Source organism: Symsagittifera roscoffensis, chromosome 2 (assembly GCF_963678635.1).
Source record: "Symsagittifera roscoffensis chromosome 2, txSymRosc1.1, whole genome shotgun sequence".
Classification (NCBI taxonomy): Eukaryota; Metazoa; Xenacoelomorpha; order Acoela; family Convolutidae; genus Symsagittifera; species Symsagittifera roscoffensis.
Window position 1 is genome coordinate 12,381,187 of NC_087063.1, and position 16,450 is coordinate 12,397,636.

Here is a 16,450-nt window from a genome sequence, read left to right on the forward strand (position 1 = left end):
TAAATCAGTTCGCGAAAACCCTATAAAATTGTTCACCCATTGAATTCAAGCGACCTTACTTTGCGAAACGTGTTATTTTGATAACTCATTCCAAGAAACCAGCTACTTGAGCGAAAAAAATTTAAAAAAATCCGACTTTTTTGAACAAGAATCGGTTTGCAAAAAATTGATTATATCAAGCAAGAAATTAAAGCGACAAAACTGAAACAAGTCAAGATCCTTTGAAAGCCGAGCGACGACTCGTCAAAATTGTAAGGTTCAATGAGGTAATTTAATTAAGCGACAAAACTTTGAAAAACTCATGCAGTATGCAGCCAAACTGTACCTTACGCAACAGACCGAAAATCGCTCTGTAAAATAAACCACAACAAGGTTTTTTCTTGAGTACTTTTGCTGATCTGGATTCCAGAGACACATGCCTATATCATAAAGCGGCTCTAAATGATCAATTCATCTCTTTGAACTTTCTGCTGTTCGAACTTCATCTCTTTGAACTTCATCTCTTTGAACTTTCTGCTGATCAATTCATCTCTTTGGGCTCCGCTACACAATATATGTGTCGACGAGTTTTGCGTTATAAGATACTTGTTATGGATTCCACAACAAAATGCAATGTGAACTACATTTACATAAATTTACTTCTCAAGCAAGTTACTTCAGCGTTGAAACTTTGAAATTTTTCAGTTTGTTTTGATAGCAGGCTGCTTTGCGAAAAACTGAAGTACTTTCAAGCAAGCTTTTCAAGCGATGGTTGTGCTCACTAATATCTGGACACATGAACATAAAATTACAGCTTGATTCATTTCGTACAAAAAATTTGAGCCACAAAAAACTACAAAATAAATGAGCCAGTAAATTCAAACGAAGCATTGAACTATTCCGAGTATTTGTATAATCTTGAAACAGTTCATTGCAATAGCCTTCATTGGGTTTACAAAGATCCGAGTTTGCGAAGATCCCCGTTTACAAAGATCCGAGTTCAAGTCTCGGTGGGACCTAAAGTTTCGCTGTTTTATACAGAGGTGCAAGCTACAGACTGGAAAGGAAGACGTAAATCACAAAACCAAAAGAAATTCAGAAAAACAGTAAGAAACCAGAACTTTCCACATTAAATAAGCTTTTTGTATTTACCGAGCGGACATTCAACCGACAATAAGTGGGTCAAAATTCAAAGCAATTTCAAGATGAATTATTTTTCTTTTTTCACAAAATTTTTTTGAGAATTTAAATAATTTAACTTTGAAATTTTTTAATACAAACTACCTGAAATTTTCAGAAAAAAAAATATATCAACTTTGCCTTCGAGGCGACACAAAATAAAATATGTGGACCAAAAAAAAAACAAAAACCTAAAACATTAAGACAGAAGAAAGCTTCTGCAACAGAAAAAAAACGAATAAACTAAACAAATAAGTTGGGGCTATTAAACTTACAAACAACAGGAATCAATTTACCCATCTTTATAGTTCAACAAAAAGCTAAACAATCTGAATTTTATTTTGTAGATAACGAAACCTGTTTATCAGCAGTTAACCACATTGAAGTACTTTCAAGCAAGCTTTTCAAGCGATGAAAAGTTGCTAATTTGGTTGAAAAATCTATGGCACAATAAGGAACAAACTGGTGATCGTAATCGAGTATCTGGGTAGAAACTTTTCATGTACTTAGAGAATTCGGATGTATTCAGATGTCTGAGAGAGGTTTTGTTACTTCAAATGAGACAAAAAAAATCATTCATGAAAAGGGTCCCATGGTGTAATGGTTAGCACCTTGGACTCTGAATCCAAAGAACCTAGTTCAAGTCTCGGTGGGACCTCGTTTTGCTGTTTCAACATTACAATTAGATATCGGAGTAACACCAATTATGGATTAAAAATCAGAGTTTAAAATTACACATGACATCCGAATCTGAAATCTAAGCTTTTACAAACTAGTCCGGTAGATGCTGAATGGTTAAAAGTCGCCGTCGAGGTCATTGCAGCTAAAACTTTTTCAATTTTTTTTAATAACAAGAATCGGTTTGCACAAAGCTGGTTATATCAAGCAAGCAATTAAAGCGACAAAACTGAAACAAGTCAAACGCGTTTTGAAAGCTATGATCAAATCGTCAAAATTCGAAGGTTCAACGAAGCAATTTATTTAGGCGAAAAAACTTTGAAAAATTTATGCAGTACATAGCTAACAGTACCTTACGCAACAGACCGAAAATCGCTTTTTAAACGAATCCACAACAATGCTTTTTTCTTTAGTGTTTTTGCTGTTCTAGATTCCCCAAACACATGCCTATATCATCCAGCAGCTCTGAATAACCAATTATTTCTTTGAACTTCATGCTCTTCGCGGACTCCGCGACACAATATATGTGTCGACAACTTTTATGTTATGGTTGCTTGTGGAAACCGCAACAATTCGCTAAGTTAATTATATTTACATGAAATTATTTCTCAAGCAAGATATTCCTTAAACCTTCGAAATTGTTCAGTTTGTTTTGATAGCGGGAATTTTTTTGCGAAAACTTGAAGTAATTTCGAGCCAGCAATCTTAAAAAATTATGCCGAAATTTTTGCCAAAACTTATTTGAAATTTTATTAAAAGCTAGCAGGACTGTCAGACTAGACTTTCAAATGGGTTTAAGACTCATCATCACTTCATGGGTTAAAAGCTTATGGAACTTTTCATCACAATTTTTTCATGGCATTAATGAATGCGCAAAAATGGTAGGCAAGCTTTCTAAGCAATCTTAAACATTTATTTCTGAAAAATTTTCTTAAGAGAATCAATGCGCCAGAATCAAATCGCGAACACTTCTTCTTTCCCGAGGCTGTTTTTGATTTTTTTGAACTAAATTTGACAGGAAAAATTTACGTGTAAAAAACCTTTAAAGTAACTTGTAAGTTAATTTGTTTGGATAAACTTAAAACCGCATACGCTTTTTTTGAGATTTGACCCACAATTTTTCTCGTGAAAGAAAGCTTATGATTATTTTCTTAATTTGCGAAGAGATCAAACCATTTCAAACCATCGCATGAACATTTCTATAGAAGAAAACAAAAATAATTTTCTTATCAAAAACAATATCAACTCAATAAATTAAACTCTCATTTGCTTTTGAAATAATCTTCCGAAAATGCTTGCCAAAGCACATTTGAAATTTCATTAAAAACTAGCAGGACTGTCAAACTAAACTTCCAAATGGCTTTAAAACTCATCATCATTTCATGGGTCAAAAGCTTGTGAAACTTTTCATCACAATTTTTTAATGGCATTATTGAATGCGCAAAAATGGTAGCCAAGCTTTCCAAGCAATCTTAAACATCTATTTCTTAAATTTTTATTTACGAGAATCAATGCGCCAGAATCAAAACGCAAACACCTCTTCTTTCCCGGTGCTAAATTTTCGATTTTTTTAAAACTTAATTTGACCGGAAAAAATAACGTATAAGTAACTTTTTAAGTAACTTGTAAGTGCTAAAAAGTTTTTCTAATTTTCAAGCGATGAAACTCCAATTCTTTAAATTAACTAGTTGCTTAATTGGTTAGATAATTTTCAAACTGCATACGTTTTTTTGAGATTTGACGCACAATCTTTGCCATGAGCGATATGATTAATTTCTTAATTTGCGAACAGATTCAAAGCATCGCAAACCATCGCATCAACATTTCCATAGAAAAAAAACTCAAATAGAATTCAATCTGTCGAACAACTCAAGAGATGAAACTACAAAGAAAACACCAATTTATTTTGATAGCCTAAACCAGTTCGCGAAAAACCGTAGAAACTTGTTCACCCATTGAAATCAAGCGACCTTACTTTGCGAAACGTGTTATTTTGATAACTCATTCCAAGAAACCAGCTATTTGAGCGAAAAAAAAGCTAAAATTTTTGAACAAAAATCGGTTTACAAAAAGCTGGTTATATCAAGCAAGATATTAAAGCGACAAAATTGAAACAAGTCAAGGTCCTTTGAAAGCCGAGCGACAAATCGTCAAAACTGTAAGGTTCAATGAAGCAATTTAATTAAGCGAAAAAACTTTGAAAAATTCATGCAGTATAAAGCCAAACTGTACCTTACGCCACAGACCGAAAATTGCTCTGTAAAATAAACCACAACAAGGCTTTTTTCTTTAGTATTTTTGCTGATCTGGATTCCGAGACACATGCCTATATCATACAGCGGCTCCAAATGATCAATTCATCTCTTTGAACTTTCTGCTGTTCGCGAACAATATATGTGTCGACGAGTTTCGCGCTATAAGATAGTTGTTATGGATTCGACAGCAATTTGCCGTGTGAACTATTTCGACAGCAATTTGCCGTGTGAACAAATATACTTCTCAAGCAAGCTACTCCAGCGTTAAAACTTTGAAATTTTTCAGTTTGTTTTGATAGCAGGAACTGCTTTGCGAAAAACTGAAGTACTTTCAAGCAAGCTTTTCAAGCATGAAAAATTGTTAATTTGGTTGTGCTCATTTATAGCTGGAATAATGAAAATAATTTTACAGCTTGATTCAGTTCGTACAAAAAATATGAGCCACAAAAAACTACAAAATAATTGAGCCAGTAAATTCAAACGAGGCATTGAATTATTTCGAGTATTTGTATAGTCTTGAAACAGTTCAATGCGATAGCCTTCATTGTGTTAGGTGGCAACTTCAGACTCAAAGCTCTCGGACACTGGATCGGATTAGCATACGCGCAACTTTATTCACCTTTTATCTATGATAGGTTTTGAAAAGAGATCTATAAGAAAACTCAACCTTTCATCTACAATGGAGGTCCCATGGTGTAATGGTTAGCACCTTGGACTTTGAATCCAAAAATCCGAGTTCAAGTCTCGGTGGGACATAAAGTTTCGATGTTTTATACAGAGGTGCAACTACCGAAAGGAACAGAGAAAAACAGTAAAAAACCAGAACCTTCCAAAACCCAAAGGAATATAGAAAAACAGTAAAAAACCAGAACCTTCCAAAATTAAATAAGCTTTTTGTATTAACCGAGCGGACATCCAGCCGACAATAAGTGGGTAAATTCAAAGCAATTTCAAGATTCATTTTTCTTTTTCCACTAAAATTTTTTTTGAGAATTTGAACAATTTAACTTTGAAATCGTGCAATACAAACTACCTGAAATTTTCAGAAAAAAAAACAATCAACTTTTGGTTTTCGAGGCGACACGAAATAAAATACGTGCACCAAAAAAAAAAAAGCCTGACACAATAAGACAGAACAAAGCTTCTGAAACAGAAAAAAAAAACCAAATACACTATACAAATAAATTAGGGCTATTAAACTTACAAACAACAAGAATCATTTTACCCATCTTTATTAAATCAACAAAAAAATAGAAAATCTGAATTTAATTTTGTAGATAACGAAACCTGTTTATCAGCAGTTAAACACTAGAAGCAGTTTCACGTTGAAAAATCGATGACACAATAAGGAGCAAACTGGTGATCGTAATCGAATATCTGGGTAGAAAATTTTGATGTACTTAGAAAATTCGGATGTATTCAGATGTCTGAGAGAAGTTTTGTTACCTCAAATCACACACAAAAAAAACGTTCATTTAAGCGGTACCATGGTGTAAGGGTTAGCACCTTAGACTCAGCATCCAAAGATCCGAGTTGAAGTCTCGGTGGCACCTCGTTGAGGTGTTTCAAAATTATAAATAGCTCTTGGTGTTACAACAATCATGAATCTAAAATCTGACATCCGAATTGAACTATGAGCTTTTACAAACTAGTCCGGTTGATGTTGAATGGTTAAAAAACGCCGTCGAGGTCATTGCAGCTAAGACTTCTTCAACTTTTTTTAATAACAAGAATCGATTTGCACAAAGCTGGTTATATCGAGCAAGCCATTGAAGCAACAAAACTGAAACAAGTCAAGCAAGCTCTTTTTGAAAGCTAAGATCAAATCGTCAAAATTGGAAGGTTCAATGAAGCAATGCTTTTTTCTTTAGTGTTTTTGCTGTTCTAGATTCCACAGACACATGCCTATATCATCCAGCAGCTCTGAACAAACAATTAATTCTTTGAACTTTATGCTCTTCGCGTACTCCGCGACACAATATATGTGTCGACAACTTTTATGTTATAAGATGGTTGTTTGTGGATTCCGCAACAATTCGCTAAGTTAATTACATTTACATAAAATTACTTCTCAAGCAAGCTAATCCTTAAACCTTCGAAAATTTTCAGTTTGTTTTGATAGCGGGAACTGTTTGCGATAAATAGAAGTAATTTCGAGCCAGCAATTTTTTTTAAAATATGCCGGAAAGCTTGCCAAAAAAAGTCTGTCGAAATGCTTGCCATAACTCTTTTGAATTTTACTTAAAAACTAGCAGGATTGTCAAACTAAACTTACAAATGGGTTTAAAACTCATCATCACTTCATGGGTCAAAAGCTTATGAAACTTTTCATCACAATTTTTTCATGGCTTTAATGAATGCGCAAAATGGTAGCCCCGCTTTCTAAGCAATCTTAAACATTTATTTCTTTAAAATTTTCTTTAAAATAAACCTTTGAAGTAACTTGTAAGTTAATTTGTTTGGATAAACTTAAAACTGCATACGCTTTTTTTTGAGATTTGACCCACAATTTTTCTCGTGAGAGAAAAATTATGCTTATTTTCTTAAATTGCGAAGAGATAAAACCATTGCAAACCATTGCATGAACATTTCTGTAGAAGAAAACAATAATAAAACTCAATTGATAGCTTGGAACAGTTCGCGAAAACAGTAAAAGCTAGTTCAAACATTGGATTTAAGCGAACCTACTTTGCGAAACGTGTTTTTTGGATAACTCATTTCAAGAAACCAGCTAATTGAGCAAAACAAAAGAAAAATTTCAAACTTTTTTGAACAAGATTCGGTTTGCAAAAAGCTGGTTATATCAAGCAAGAAATTAAAGCAAAAAAACTGAAACAAGTCAAGGTCATTTGGAAGCCGAATGACAAATCGTCAAAATTGCGTTATGAGATAGTTGTTATGGATTACGCAACATTTTGCTATGTGAACTACATTTACATAAATTTACTTCTCAAGCAAGCTACTGCAGCGTTAAAACTTTGAAATTGTTCAGTTTGTTTTGATAGCAGCAGTAACTGCTTTGCGAAAAACTGAAGTACTTTCAAGCAAGTTTTTCAGGCGATGAAAAGGTGTTAATTTGGTTGTGCTCACTGACAGCTGGAAACATGAAAATAATTTTATAGCTTGATTCATTTCGTACAAAAAATTTGCGCCACAAAAAACTACAAAAATAATTAAGCCAGTAAATTCAAACGAGGCATTGAATTATTTCGAGTATTTGTATAGTCTTGAAACATTTCATGGCGATAGCCTTCATTGTTATAGGTGGCAACTTCAGACTCAAAGCTCTCGGACACTGGATCGGATTAGCATACGCGCAAATTTATTCACCTTTTATCTATGACAGGTTTTGAAAAGAGATCCATAAGAAAACTCAACCTATCATCTTTAACCGCGGTCCTACGGTGTAATGGTTAGCACCTTAAAGTTTCAATCCAAACCCTCAAGTTCAAGTCACGGAGGGACCTAAAGTTTCGCTGTTTTATACAGAGGTGCAACTACAGACTGGAAAGGAAGACGTAAATCACGACACCCAAATGAATCCAGAAAAACAGTTAAAAAACCAGAACCTGCCAAACTAAATAAACTTTTTGTAATAACCGAGCGAACATTCAGCCGACAATAAGTGAGTAAACGCCCATTGAGACAAAACTCAAAGCAATTTCAAGATTAACTAATTTTTTTTTCCCTAAAATTTTTTTTGAGAATTTAAACTATTTAACTTTGAAATCTTGCAATACAAACTATCTTAAATTTTATCAGAAAAAAAATCAATCAATTTTTGGCCTTCGAGGCGACACAAAAAAAAATACGTGCACCAAAAAAAAACAAAAGCCTAACACAATAAGACATAACAAAGCTTCTGATACAGAATGAATCAAACCAAATAAACTATACAAATAAGTGAGGGCCATTAAACTTACAAACTACAGGAGTCAATGAACCCATTTTTACTAGTTCGACAAAAAACTAAATAATCTTAGTTCAAAAACTTACAGCCATTTTATAAATTTTATTACAGCCATTTCATAACTTTATCAAAAACCAGCAGCGAAATTTTTGATGTATTAAGAGAATTCGGATGCTTTCAGAAGTCTGAGAAAGGTTTTAATACCTCAAATCACACACAAAAAAATTGTTGATAAAAGCGGTCTCATCGTGTAATGGTTAGCACCTTGGACTCTGAATCCAAAGATCCGAGTTCAAGTCTCGGTGGGACCTCGTTGCGCTGTTTCAAAATTATAAATAGCTCTCGGAGTAACTTTCTAAAATCGGACATCCGAATCTCAACTATGAGCTTTTACAAACTAGTCCGGTAAATGTTGAATGGTTAAAAGTCGCCGTCGAGGTCATTGCAGCTAAGACTTCTTCAACTTTTTTTAATAACAAGAATCGGTTTGCACAAAGCTGGCTATATCAAGCAAGCAATTGAAGCGACAAAACTGAAACAAGTCAAGCTCTTTTTGAAAGTTAAGATCAAATCGTCAAAAATTGGAAGTTCAATGAGGCAAATTAATCAGGCGACAAAACTTTGAAAAATTTATGCAGTACACAGCCAAACTGTACCTTACGCAATTGACAGATTTGTTAAGGAATCCACAACAATCCTTTTATCTTTAGAATTTTAGCTGTTCTGGATTCCACAGACACATGCCTAAATCATACAGCAGCTCTAAATGCTCAAGTAATTCTTTGAACTTTAGGCTCTTCGCGGACTCCGAGACACAATTTATGTGTCGACAACTTTAATAATATAAGATGGTTGTTTGTGGATTCCGCATCAATTCGCTAAGTTCAAATGGTTAGCACCTTGGTTAGTTACCTTTACATAACATTACTTTTCAAGCAAGCTTTTGTCGCGTTAAAACTTCAAAATTTTTCAGTTTGTTTTGATAGCGGGAACTGTTTGCAAAAAATTGAAGTAATTTCGAGCCAGCAATTAAAAAAAAATATGCCAAAAAGCTTGCCAAAAAAGTCTGTCGAAATGTTTGCCAAAACTCATTTGAAATTTCAATAAAAACTAGCAGGACTGTCAAACTGAACTTTCAAATGGGTTTAAAAACTCATCATCACTTTATGGGTCAAAAGCTTGTGAAAATTTTCATCACAATTTTTTAATGGCTTTAATGAATGCGCAAAATGGTAGCCCCGCTTTCTAAGCAATCTTAAACATTTATTTCTTTAAAATTTTCTTACGAGAATTAATGCACCAGAATCAAAGCGCAAACACCTTTTCTTTCCCGAAGCTAAATTTTCGATTTTTTTAAACTTAATTTGACAGGAAAAAATTACGTAGAAGAAACCTTTATAGTAAGTTGTAAGTTGATTTTCTTGGATAAATTTAAAAGTGCATACAGTTTTTCTGAGAGTTGAGCCAATAATTTTTCTCGTGAGAAAAAGCTTATGATTAATTTCTTAATTTGCGAACAGATCAAACCATCCCAAACCATCGCATGAACATTTCTATAGAAGGAAACAATAATAAAATTCAATTGATAGCTTGAAACAGTTCGCGAAAAACGTAAAAGCTAGTTCAACCACTGAATTCAAGCGACCTTACTTTACGAAATGGGTTATTTTGATAACTCATTTCAAGAAACCAGCTAATTGAGCAAAAAAATGAAAAAATTTTTTGAACAAGAATATGTTTGCAAAAAGCTGGTTATATCAAGCAAGAAATTAAAACAAAAAAACTGAAACAAGTCAAGATCATTTGAAAGCAGAGCGACAAATCTTCAAAATTGCGTTATAAGACAGTTGTTATGGGTTCCGCAACAATTTGCTATGTGAACTACATTTACATAACTTTACTTCTCAAGCAAGCTACTTCAGCGTTACAATTTTGTACTTTCTAGCAAGCTGTTTAAGCGATGAAAATTGTTAATTCGGTTGTGCTCATTAAAAACTGGAAATATGAAGTTAAATTTACAGCTTGATTTATTTCGTACAAAAAGTTTTAGCCACAAAAAACTACAAGATTTTACAAACTAGTCCGGTAGATAATGAATGGTACTTCTCAAGCAAGCTACTTCAGCGTTTAAGTGTCGAGATTTTTCTTTTTGTTTTGATAGCAGAAACTACTTTTCAAAAAATTGGAGTGCTTTCTAGCAAGCTGTTCAAGCGATGAAAAGTTGTTTATTTAGTTGTGCTCATTAGAAATATGAAGTTAACTCTACAGCTTGATTTATTTCGTACAAAAAGTTTAAGCAACAAAAAACTACAGAAAAATTGAGCCAGTAACTTCAATTAAGGCCATGAATTATTTCGAGTGTTTGCATAATCTTGAAACAGTTCTTTGGGATAGCCTTCATTGGGTTAGGTGGCAACTTCAGACTCAAAGCTCTCAGATACTGGATCGGATTAGCATACATGCAATTTTATTCACCATTTATCTATGATAGGTTTTGAAAAGAGATCTATAAGAAACTCAACCTTTCATCTTCAACGGAGGTCACATGGTGTAAAGGTCAGCACCTTGGACTTTGAATACAAAGATCCGAGTTCAAGTCTCGGTGGGACCTACAGTTTTGCTGTTTTATACAGAGGTGCAGCTACAGACCGAAAGGAATCCAGAAAAACCAGAACCTTCTAAGCTAAATAAGCTTTTTGTATTAACCGAGCGGACATTCAGCCGACAATAAGTTAGTAAACGCCCATTGAGCCGAAATTCAAAGCAATTTCAAGAATAAATATTTTTCACAAAATGAAATACGTGCACCAAGAAAAAACAAAAGCCTAACACAATAAGACAGAACAAAGCTTCTGAAACAGAATAACCCAAACCAAATAAACTATACAAATAAGTGAGGGCTATTAAACTTACAAACTACAGGAGTCAATTAACCCATTTTTACTAGTTCAACAAAAAAGCTAAATAATCTGAATTTTGATTTGTAGACAACGAAACCCGTTTATTAGCAGTTAAACACTAAAAGCAGTTTCACGTTGCAAAATCGATGGCCCAATAAGGAGCAAACTGGTAGTCGTTTTCGAATATCTGGGTAGAATTTTTTGATGTACTTAGAGAATTCGGATGCATTCAGAGGTCTTAGAGAGGTTTTGTTACTTCAAATCACACAAAAAAATTTTTTCATTTAAGCGGTCCCATGGTGTAATGGTTACCACCTTGGACTCTGAATCCAAAGATCCGAGTTCAAGTCTCGGTGGTACCTCGTTGCGCTAATTTAAAATTGTAGTTAGCTGTCGGAATAACAACAATCATGAATCTAAAATCACAGATCCGAGTGACATCCGAATCTGAACTACGAGATTTTACAAACTAGTCCGGTAGATGTTGAATGGTTGAAAGTCGCCGTCGAGGTCATTGCAGCTAAGACTTCTTCAACTTTTTTTAATAACAAGAATCGGTTTGCACAAAGCTGGTTATATCAAGCAAGCAATTGAAGTGACAAAACTGAAACAACTCAAGCTCGTTTCGAAAGCTAAGATCAAATCGTCAAACTTGGAAGGTGCAATGAAGCAATTAAATTAAGCGACAAAACTTTGAAAAATTTATGCAGTACAAAGCCGAATTGTACCTTACGCAATAGAACGAAAATTGCTTTGTTGAGGAGTCCACAACAATGCTTTTTTTAAAGTATTTTTGCTGTTCTGGATTCCACAGACACGTGTCTATATCATACAGCGGCTCTAATTGCTCAATACATTCTTTGAACTTTACGCTCTTCGCGGACTCCGAGACACAATTTATGTGTCGACAACTTTTATGTTATAAGATGGTTGTTTGTGGATTCCGCATTAATTCGCTAAGTTAATTACATTTACATAAAATTACTTTTCAAGCAAGCTATTTTAGCGTTAAAACTTCGAAAATTTTCAGTTTGTTTTGATAGCGGAAACTGTTAGCGAAAAAATGAAGTAATTTCGAGAAGCCAGTTTTGAAAAAATAGCCGAAACGCTTGACAAAAAAGTCTGCGGAAATGCTTGTCAAAGCATATTTGAAATTTCATTAAAAACTAGCAGGACTGTCAAACTAAACTTTCAAATGGGTTTAAAACTCATCATCACTTCATGGGTCAAAAGCTTGTGAAACTTTTCATCACAATTTTTTAATGGCATTATTGAATGCGCAAAAATGGTAGCCAAGCTTTCCAAGCAATCTTTAACATTTATTTCTTAAAAATTTTCTTACGAGAATCAATGCGCCAGAATCAAAGCGCAAACACCTCTTCTTTCCCGAGGCTAAAATTTCGATTTTTTTAAACTTAATTTGACAAGAAAAACTTACGTAGAAGTAACCTTTAAATTAACTTGTAAGTTGATTATTTTGCATAAATTTTAAAGTACATACGCTTTTTTTTGAGATTTGACCAACAATTTTTCTTGTGAGAGAAGAAAGCTCAGGATTAATTTCTTAATTTGCGAACAGATCAAACCATCCCAAACCATCGCATGAACATTTCTATAGAAAACAAACAATAATAAAAATCGATTGATAGCTTGTAACAGTTCGCGAAAACCGTAAAAGCTATTTCAACCAATGAATTCAAGCGACCTTACTTGCGAAAAAAGTTGTTTTGATAACTCATTTCAAGAAACCAGCTAATTGAGCAAATAAATGAAAAATTTCAAATTTTTCTGAACAAAAATCTCTTTGCAAAAAGCTGGTAGTATCAAGTAAGAAATTGAAGCAAAAAAAACTGAAACAAGTCAAGGTCATTTGAAAGCAGAGCGAAAAATCGTCAAATTTGCGTTATCAGACAGTTGTTATGGATTACGCACCAAATTGCTATGTGAACTACATTTACATAAAATTACTTCTCAAGCAAGCTACTTCTGCGTTTAAGTGTCGAGATTTTTTTTGTTTTGATAGCAGAAACTACTTTGCAAAAACTTGGAGTGCTTTCTAGCAAGCTGTTCAAGCGATGAAAAGTTGTTAATTTAGTTGTCTTCATTAAAAATATGAAGTTAACTTTACAGCTTGATTTATTTCGTACAAAAAGTTTGAGCCATAAAAAACTACAGAAAAATTGAGCCAGTAAGTTCAAACGAGGCCTTGAATTGTTTCGAGTGTTTGTATAATCTGGAAAAACTCATGGGGATAGCCTTCATTGGGTTAGTGTGCAACTTCAGACTCAAAGCTCTCAGATACTGGATCGGATTAGCATACATGCGATTTTATTCACCATTTATCTATGATAGGTTTTGAAAAGAGATCTATAAGAAACTCAACCTTTCATCTTCAACGGTGGTCACATGGTGTAAAGGTCAGCACCTTGGACTTAAAATGCAAAGATCCGAGTTCAAGTCTCTGTGGGACCTACAGTTTTGCTGTTTTATACAGAGGTGCAACTACAGACAGGAAAGGAAGACATAAATCACGACACCGAAAGGAATCCAGAAAAACAGTAAAAAACCAGAACCTTTTAAACTAAATAAGCTTTTTGTATTAACCGAGCGGACATTCAGCCGACAATAAGTGAGTAAACGCCCATTGAGCCGAAATTCAAAGCAATTTCAAGAATAAATATTTTTCACAAAATGAAATACGTGCACCAAGAAAAAACAAAAAGCCTAACACAATAAGACAGAACAAAGCTTCTAAAACAGAACAACCCAAACCAAATAAACTACACAAATAAGTGAGGGCTATTAAACTTACAAACTACAGGAGTCAATTAACCCATTTTTACTAGTTCAACAAAAAAGCTAAATAATCTGAATTTTGATTTGTAGTAAACGAAACCCGTTCATTAGCAGTTAAACACTAAAAGCAGTTTCACGTTGCAAAACCGATGGCACAATAAGGAGCAAACTTGTAGTCGTTTTCGAATATCTAGGTAGAATTTTTTGATGTACTTAGAGAATTCGGATGCATTCAGGTCTGAGAGAGGTTTTGTTACTTCAATTCAGACAAAAAAAAAATTTCATTTAAGCGGTCCCATGGTGTAATGGTTAGCACCATGGACTCTGAATCCAAAGATCCGAGTTCAAGTCTCGGTGGTACCTCGTAGCGCTGTTTTAAAATTGTAGTTAGCTGTCGGATTAACAACAATCATGAATCTAATATCACAGATCCGAGTGACATCCGAATCTGAACTACGAGATTTTACAAACTAGTCCGGTAGATGTTGAATGGTTGAAAGTCGCCGTAGAGGTCATTGCAGCTTAGACTTCTTCAACTTTTTTTAATAACAAGAATCGGTTTGCACAAAGCTGGTTATATCAAGCAAGCAATTGAAGCGACAAAACTGAAACAAGTCAAGCTCTTGTTGAAAGCTAAAATGAAATCGCCAAAATTAGAAGGTTCAATGCAGCAATTTAATTACGCGAAAAAAATTTGAAAAAATTATGCAGTACACAGCCAAACTGTACCTTTTTTAATCCACAAATATTTTTTTTCTTTAGAGTTTTTGCTGTTCTGGATTCCACAGACACATGTCTATATCATACAGCGGCTCTAAAAGCTCAATTAATTCTTTGAACTTTACGCTCTTCGCGGATTCCGAGACACAATATATGTGTCGACAATATTTATGTTATAAGATGGTTGTTTGTGGATTCCGCATTAATTCGCTAAGTTAATTACATTTACATAAAATTACTTTTCAAGCAAACTATTTTAGCGTTAAAACTTCGAAATTTTTCAGTTTGTTTTGATAGCGGAAACTGTTAGCGAAAAAATGAAGTAATTTCGAGCCAGCAATTTTTGAAAAAATAGCCGAAACGCTTGCCAAAAAAAGTCTGTCGAAATGCTTGCCAAAGCACATTTGAAATTTCAGTAAAAATTAGCAGGACTGTCAAACTTAACTTTCAAATGGGTTTAAAACTCATCATCACTTTATGGGTCAAAAGCTTGTGAAAATTTTCATCACAATTTTTTAATGGCATTATTGAATGCGCAAAAATGGTAGCCAAGCTTTCCAAGCAATCTTAAACATTTATTTCTTAAAAATTTTCTTACGAGAATCAATGCGCCAGAATCGAAGCGCAAACACCTCTTCTTTCCCGAGGCTAAAATTTCGATTTTTTTAAACTTAATTTGACAAGAAAAAATTACGTAGAAGAAACCTTTAAATTAACTTGTAAGTTGATTCTTTTGCATAAATTTAAAAGTACATACGCTTTTTTTGAGATTTGACCCACAATTTTTCTTGTGAGAGAAGAAAGCTCATGATTAATTTCTTAATTTGCGAACAGATCAAACCATCTCAAACTATCGCATGAACATTTCTATAGAAAAAAAAAACAATAATAAAATTCAATTGATAGCTTGAAACAGTTCGCAAAAACCGTAAAAGCTAGTTCAACCAATGAATTCAAGCGACCTTACTTGCGAAAAAAGTTATTTTGATAACTCATTTCAAGAAACCAGCTAATTGAGCAAATAAATGAAAAATTTCAAACTTTTCTGAACAAGAATCTCTTTGCAAAAGCTGACAATATCAAGCAAGAAATTGAAGCGAAAAAAACCGAAACAAGTCAAAATCATTTGAAAGCAAAGCGAAAAATCGTCAAATTTGCGTTATAAGACAGTTGTTATAGATTACGCAACAATTTGCTAAGTGAATTACATTTACATAAATTTACTTCTCAAGCAAGCTACTTCAGCGTTTAAGTGTCGAGATTTTTTTGTTTTGATAGCAGAAACTGCTTTGCAAAAAATTGGAGTGCTTTCTAGCAAGCTGTTCGAGCGATGAAAAGTTGTGCTCATTGAAAACTGGAAATATGAAGTTAACTTTACATCTTGATTTATTTCGTACAAAAAGTTTGAGCCATAAAAAACTACAGAAAAATTGAGCCAGTAAGTTCAAAGGAGGCCTTGAATTGTTTCGAGTGTTTGTATAATCTGGAAAAAGTTCATGGGGATAGCCTTCATTGGGTTAGTGTGCAACTTCAGACTCAAAGCTCTCGGACACTGGATCGGATTAGCATACGCGCAACTTTATTCACCTTTTATCTATGATAGGTTTTGAAAAGAGATCTATAAGAAAACTCAACCTTTCATCTACAATGGAGGTCCCATGGTGTAATGGTTAGCACCTTGGACTTTGAATCCAAAAATCCGAGTTCAAGTCTCGGTGGGACCTAAAGTTTCGATGTTTTATACAGAGGTGCAACTACCGAAAGGAACAGAGAAAAACAGTAAAAAACCAGAACCTTCCAAAACCCAAAGGAATATAGAAAAACAGTAAAAAACCAGAACCTTCCAAAATTAAATAAGCTTTTTGTATTAACCGAGCGGACATCCAGCCGACAATAAGTGGGTAAATTCAAAGCAATTTCAAGATTCATTTTTCTTTTTCCACTAAAATTTTTTTTGAGAATTTGAACAATTTAACTTTGAAATCGTGCAATACAAACTACCTGAAATTTTCAGAAAAAAAAACAATCAACTT

At 33.8% G+C, this 16,450-nt stretch overlaps 2 protein-coding genes and 5 non-coding genes across 8 annotated transcripts in view; 5 read left to right on the forward strand and 2 right to left on the reverse strand.

Annotated features, from left to right (window-relative positions):
• Positions 1–16,450, reverse strand: part of LOC134838963 (mannose-1-phosphate guanyltransferase beta-B-like) — a 350,992-nt gene that overhangs the window by 173,910 nt on the left and 160,632 nt on the right. The window lies entirely within an intron of this gene.
• The window catches only part of LOC134840067 (ribosomal RNA large subunit methyltransferase E-like), a 57,341-nt gene that overhangs the window by 5,009 nt on the left and 35,882 nt on the right, over positions 1–16,450 (reverse strand). The window lies entirely within an intron of this gene.
• On the forward strand, positions 1,745–1,816 carry Trnaq-cug (transfer RNA glutamine (anticodon CUG)). Its single transcript has one exon. It is a non-coding gene; the product is annotated as a tRNA-Gln (tRNA).
• Trnaq-uug (transfer RNA glutamine (anticodon UUG)) lies at positions 4,776–4,847 on the forward strand. The gene has a single exon. It is a non-coding gene; the product is annotated as a tRNA-Gln (tRNA).
• Positions 8,241–8,312, forward strand: Trnaq-cug (transfer RNA glutamine (anticodon CUG)). The gene has a single exon. It is a non-coding gene; the product is annotated as a tRNA-Gln (tRNA).
• Trnaq-cug (transfer RNA glutamine (anticodon CUG)) lies at positions 11,192–11,263 on the forward strand. Its single transcript has one exon. It is a non-coding gene; the product is annotated as a tRNA-Gln (tRNA).
• On the forward strand, positions 16,070–16,141 carry Trnaq-uug (transfer RNA glutamine (anticodon UUG)). The gene has a single exon. It is a non-coding gene; the product is annotated as a tRNA-Gln (tRNA).